Source organism: Dipodomys ordii, unplaced genomic scaffold, assembly GCF_000151885.1.
Source record: "Dipodomys ordii isolate 6190 unplaced genomic scaffold, Dord_2.0 Scaffold34, whole genome shotgun sequence".
NCBI classification, from domain to species: Eukaryota; Metazoa; Chordata; class Mammalia; order Rodentia; family Heteromyidae; genus Dipodomys; species Dipodomys ordii.
The window spans coordinates 6728613-6735719 of record NW_012267250.1 but is presented as its reverse complement, the minus strand read 5'-3'; positions in this window follow the sequence as shown (position 1 = coordinate 6735719).

Here is a 7107-nt window from a genome sequence, read left to right as displayed (position 1 = left end):
AGGAGATGGGGAAAAACAAGTCGGTTAAGGATACAGGTGGACCCGATGCAACTATGAGAAGTACAAGTTGTCATGTCAAAAACGAACTTTACAACTTTGGTGTGGCCCTCCCACCCCGTGGGATTCGATGGGGGGGGGCGGGGGAGACTGGGAAGGGATGTGAAGGGTGAACAAAAGAGGAGGCTGCAATGCTTGATAAGAAATGTACTCATTATCTTGCCCATGTAATTGTAACCCCTCTGTACAATATGCTCACAAAAAATAAAAATTTAAATTAAAAAAAATCATAGTGAAGTAAGCCAGACTCAAAGAAACAGAGGCTCCATGGTTTCCCTCATTTGTAATAATTAGTATTTTTCTAGGATAGTCCTAGCAGAGGATCACAATAGCTCAATAACTATGTACATATGCCCATATAAAATGATGCTAATTGAAATGAACTCCAAAATGTGGAAACAAGAGGTTTTTCTTTGTTTTGTTATTTTTAATGTACTCTGTGAAGTTATTTTTTTCTTTGTTTTTTTTTTTCTTTTTTGTTTGGTTTATACCCTGTTGCCACTGTGTTTGATTTTGAGACTGTGTATCTGGTATATATGTTTATCTGATTTGGGGAAGGGAAGGGAAACCACAAAAGGGTGAGACAAAGGACAAAGGGTGAACCAATGCAACAGTGATACTCACAAGACACTATGTTGGAAATGAATTTTACAACCTGGGGGAGGGGTGAGTAGAGGGAGAGGGAAAGTTGGAGAAAAATGAGGGAGAGGGTAACAATGTTCAACAAGAAATGTGCTCATTACCTTACGCAGATAACTGTAACCCCTCTGCACATCACTCTGGCAATAAAATTAAATTAAAAAAAATAAGAAAAACTCAGGAAATAGGGAACATTATGTAACTTCGAAGAACACTGGGTTTTTAGTGGCTAGAATTTTCAAACTTTTAGCCAGATATCTATTCCTCTCCATTACAGTAAAACCCACAGTGGGCCTTACATTCAAAAGATGTTCTGGGCTCAGGCATTCTCTGATCAAGGAATGATGATCACACACTCGGCTGAGCTTTGTGCTCAAGGAAGCCCTAACACCAGCACTCTCACGTGCCAGCCCAAACAGACTGAGTGTAGGTGTGGGGGCACCACCATTTGTCATTTAGTTTTTACTTATCCTTAAGGGAGATGAGGTGTGGAGCCCCATCCCTAGAAGCTGCTATGGATCAGCCAGACCTTGGAGTCCAGACAGTGTGATATATTAGCATTCACATGTACAGAAACACATTCACCACCTTTCTTTTTAATAAGGTGTACAATCTCCTCCACAACTTTTCAACCCCATGTGGAGAAACGCTTCATTTTCATTCCATTGGATTATTTTTATTCCAACTGATGGTGACTACTTCAGTGCATCTAATTGGGGAGAAAACAGAAGACATGTACTATTTTCAGTTTCTTGTGGATTTTACTGTTTTGCCTCCAAATGACATCTTTTTTTAAGAGAAAAAATTCAGTAGATATTGGAAATCACCATTTTTCCCTGTCACTATAAGTTAACTATGAAAAAGACTATTCAGAAGCCAGCTGCTCATGCTGGCCAGTGGCTCATGCTTGTAATTCTAGCTTCTCTGGAGGCAGAAATCTGAGGATTATGAGGCTCTTATATCTAATTAACCACCAAAAAGCCAGAAGAAGGACTATGACTAAAGTGGTAAAGCACTGGCCTTTAGCATAAAGCTTAGGGACAGCACCAGGTCCTGAGTTCAAGCCTTAGGATAGGCACAAAACAAAACCAATAAACATCCCCTCCCCACCACCATTCAGAAATTCTTGTAGAAGGGCAAGTTGTCAATCTCTAAATTCCTTGCTGCTTAGGCCATGAGACCTGATTCTGGCCACTGAGATGTATGATAAGGTGTTTTTATGTGAGCTTTCTATGGTAGTGGTTTTCTTATGAATTGATACAGCTATTTCTTACATTGCCCCTTTAAGGAATTAAAGTTATTTTTCTTAGCTATAATACTGACACAGCACCCTGGCAGTACTAGGACCATTTTGATACTTCAGGAAGCAAAGCTATGTAGGAAAGTTGGGAAACAGGAAGATACGAGTCTTTTGTAGCATCTTTGAATAGCAATGTTAGCTCTGACCTGGTTTTTTTTTAAGTGACTACAATAAACTTTTATTAGTTTCTGTTTGGTAAATTATAGTTGTTACAATGGCTTAGGACTACAACAACAAGGGCTCAGAATTCCCATACATTTCTGGGAGAGGAAAACCTTACAAATGTGAATTAAACTCTTTAGAAGGATGTTATCACAGAATAATGAGAAGTTATGAATTTGCATATGAAAAAGCAAGGAAGTGTTCTTATAAATTAAAATTTGATTTCAGAATCTAGGATTTAGTGGGAGAGCAGAGATAAAGATGAGCATTTTTTCTGGCTTCAGTTAGAAAAGGAGAAATAATGAGAGATTAAAACAGCAAGTGTAATTCATTAGGCAAAGCTAGGCTGCTGAAGCAAAGGGCGTTATAAAAATCAGAAAGTTCTTTTTGTTTTGTATTTTTTTCTGTCTCAAGAAAGAATCCAGGGCTAGGTGTGATGCTGCATACCTGTAATCCCAGCTATTTATGAGCGGAATCTAGGATGACTTTGGTTTGAGACAAACTCTGTAAAACAAAGTGAATAGTGAAAGGACAAATGGGTATAGTACCAGAGGTACGGCAGTTGCAAACATGTGACCCTGAGTTTACTCTCCAGTGTCACTGAAATAATAATACTAATCTTAGGGAAAGCATATTGGATTTGCTGGGTGCTCTGTACTTTTAGTCTTTGCAGGGTGAAAATAGCCTAAATTTACTGTCTCAGGGAACTATTTCTTAGAATTCTGTAACTTACAAAATACTTTACAAGCACAGGTCCAGTATAACAATTCTGAAGTTCTCAAGTTTCATTTTTAATTGTAACTTTAACAGCCCTTGTTCAATCAGCTTCCTTTTACTTTACTTTCACAGGCTTCCTTTCCAATAAACTACTTATATGTCTACTCCATGACAGCATCTGCTTCCCAGAGAGTGATTTCTGTCTCATTTCTTTCTGAACATATGGGATGAGGTAAGCATTAGGGGAACCAAGTGCTGAGATGTAGCCCCCGAAGTATTCTCTATAAATCTGTTATGGATGGTAGCATGTAATTTCTCCTAGTTGGCAGAATATCTTTCTACTCTTTATTTTATTTTTAATATACTTTTTATTGCAAAGATACTGTACAAAGAGGTTACAGTTACATGAGTAAGGTAATGAGCACACTTCCTATCAAGCATTGTTACCCACTTCTTTGTTTTCCCCCTAACATTCCCTTCCCTCCCCACCTTCCCAACTTCTCCCTCCCCCTGCCAAGCTGTAAAGTTCATTTTCAATATAGTGTCTTGTACATCTCATTGTTACAATGGGTCAACCTGTATCCTTGTCTCAGCATTTTGCTAGTTCCCTTCCTCTCCTCAAATTAGAAAAATGTAATACAAGATGCAGGGAACTGGAATCAAATACAGTGTAACAGGAGTTATACCATGGGGGAAGAACATGCAAAAAAAACAAAGAAAATCACATAGTACATTATAAGTACATTAAAAACAGCAACAAAGATAAAACCTCTTGTGTCCCTATCTTGGAGTTCGTTTTGCTTCACCCCATCTTATATGGTCATATGTACATAGTTTTTGACCTTTTCACTTGTCCTAAACATGTACTAGCTATTGCAAATAAGGGAAACCATGAGACCTATTTTTCATTGGGCCTGGCTTACTTCACTTAATATGATTTTTTCCAAGTCTTTTCATTTCCTAACAAATGTGGTGGTGTCATTCTTTCTGATGGAGGCATATAATTCCAATACACGCACACACACACACACACACACACACACACACACACACACACACACTGTTTTCATAGTTTAAGGTACTTTTGGTAACAAATCCAATAATGAAATTCACAGACATGTTAATTCTGAATGGTACATATCTCTGCAATATTTTTGTTTCTGGATAGGTTTTTTTTCCTACTTTATTGTTGTTTTAGAAGTAATATACAGTGGAGTTAATCTTTACATATGTCAGATGATAGGTACATTTCCTTTCATACAGTGTCATCTGTTCCCTCATTCTCTTCCATTCCCTCCCTCCTATCTGCATACATATGTATCCTAGTGCACTTTCATTAATGCCCAGTGTGCGCCATTGCTGAGTAGTCATCACAAAAGGGAAACATATCTTTGGAATTCATTTCAGTATATTTATTATTTAATATACATTTGAAGAGGCCCTTGGGTATTGCACCTTTGTGATTCTCTTCCAAAACTATTCTCTTTTGGTTTCACTCTATGTGAGTATTTGGAATTCTGTGTAATTTGGCATATGCCAGTGCATTTTAGGTCTAACTTCTTCATATCAGGGAGAATATGTGCCATTTGTTTCTCTGATCTTGGCTTACCTCACTTAGCATGATTTATTCTAGTTCCTTCCATTTCCCTGCAAATTACATTATTTTATTCTTTCTAATGGCTATGCAAAATCCCATTGTATGTAAGTACCACATTAATGGATCCACTCTTTTATTGTGGGACATCTGGGTTGTTTCCATAGCTTGGCTATTGTGAATAGTGTCACAATGAACATGGATATGAAGGCATCCTTATTATATTCTGGCCTATGATGCTTTAGGGTAAATAGCAAGGAGAGGTTTGCCTGAGTTGTAGGGAAGGTTCATGTTTGTTTTCTTGAGGAACCTCCAGACTGCTTTCCAGAGTGTTTGTACTAGTTTACATTCCAACCAACAGTGCAATAGGGCTCCTTTTCACCCTCATCCCTGCCAGCAGTTGTTATTAGAATTCAAAAGGTTGGCTAAGCTAACTGTGGTAAAATGGTATCTTAGGATTGTTTGGATTTACATTTCATTTATGAGCAAGAATGATGAGCCTTCAGATATTTCTTTCCCATTATTACCTCTTCTGAGAAATCTCTTCCTAGCTCCCTTGCCTATTTAGTAGTTGGTGTATTAAGTTTGGGAGTGGTTAGTTTCTTGAGCTCCTTGTATATATTGGATATTAGGCCTTTTTCTGATTTTTTGCCAATAATGATCTTTTCCCAATTGCTTGGCTGTCTTTCTAGTTTAATAACTATGCCCTTAGCTTGCAGAAACTTTATAATTTAATGTCATCACACTTGTTGAGTCTCTATCCTATCTGTTATTCCTCTGGGATTCTATTCAGGACATTCCTGCCTGTACTTGTAACTTCTAGAGCCTCTACTACTCTCTCTTGCAGTAGTTTGAGTCTGATATTGAGGTCTTTGATCCACTTCCAATTGTTGTTAGTACATGGTGACAAGCAAGGATCCACTTTTAGTTTTCTGCATATGGCTGCTCAGTTTCCCCAAAACCCATTGTTATAAAGGTTCTGTTTTTTTCCCCCACTGTATGTCTTTAGCCTCCTTTGTCAAATATCAGATGACCATAAGTATGTGATTTTATTGCTGGGTCTTCTAATGTGTTCAATTGATCTTCAGGTCTATTTTTGTGCAAATACCAAGCTATTTTTGTTATTATGGCTCTGTAGTAGAGTTTGAAATCTGGTATTGTGATGTCACCACTAATGATTTTTTTTTTTGCCTAGTTGCTTTGGCTATTCTAGATCTTTTGTTTTTTCATATGAATTTTTGGATTGTTTTATTTATCTCAGTAAAGAATTTCATTGGGATTTTGATGGAGAGTGCATTGAATTTGTATATCATTTTTGGCAGTATGGCCATTTTCACAATATAGGTTCTACCTATCCATGAACGTGGAAATCTTTCCATATCCTGGTGTCCTTTTTTATTTCTTTCTTTAGATTATTATATTTTCCACTATAAAGATCTTCTATATCATGGGTTAGGTTAATTTCTAGGTATTTGGGGAGTTTTTGAGGCTATTGTACATGGGGTTGTTTTCATGAGTTCCCTTTCTGTTTGTTCATTGTTGGCATACAGAAAGGCTACGGATTGTGTGTGCTACTCTGCCAAAGTGGTTGAAGAGCAGTTTTAGGTTTATAACAGAGTGGGAGGAAAATATAGGAATTTTTCCTACATCTCCTGTTCACTCACATGCCGGGTCCCTCCTGTTTTCAATACCTCCCACAAAAATGGTACATTTGTTAAAGTTGATAAAATTATCATTATTGAAAGGCCAGCGTATATCTTAAGTATCACTCTTCATGTAATTTCTCTGGGTCTGGGAAAATATTTAATATGTGTACCTACCATAACAGTATTACTAAGAATGGTTTCTTTGCTCTAAATATCCATCCTGCATTATTTGAATATGACAGTAAACATGCCATTTTGATACAACATATGAATATCATTTCTTAGAACCTACCCAAGCAAGATGAAAATGAAAGTCCACCTAAAGAGATATTATAATACTGATGGTGGTAATATTTATAATAGCTATAAATGACACCAACACCAAAGTGTCTACAAATGATGAATGAGTAAGCCAAACGTTATTTGTTCACTGTACAGTGCAATACCAATATGTGATACAGCATGGGTAAGCCTCAAAATCATTTGCTAAGGGAAATAGCTGTAGGTGAATAGTTTTCAAAGATCTGTCATGTTTGTGATTGCCTTATGCATGAAGAACTGGCTATTCTGTTTCAGAAAACTAGAAGATAAAAAAGAATGCTTGACTTGACATAAAGATTTTATAAGTAATGTGGCAGCTCTACCAACATAAGATGCTTCTGAGACAATGAAAATGAAAGATAGACCCAAGTATTTTTCCATATACAAAATGGGTTAAAATTGAAATGTAAAACCCTATTAGAGGAACACAGAGGATTAGCTTCAGATCATTGGGATGAGTGAGGATATTTTGGAAAAAAGTAAAGATGTAGTTTGGAATGGAAATGTAATCATTGAGCAAAGTAGAATGATAACTTTTGGTGTAAATTAGTATAACTATTTTGACAAAACAATTGCTGGTATCTGTTAAAGTGTCCTTATGATCACAAAATCCCAACCACAAGAATATATTATGTTGGCATTCAGGAAAGCTACTGATTTTTGTGGGTTAA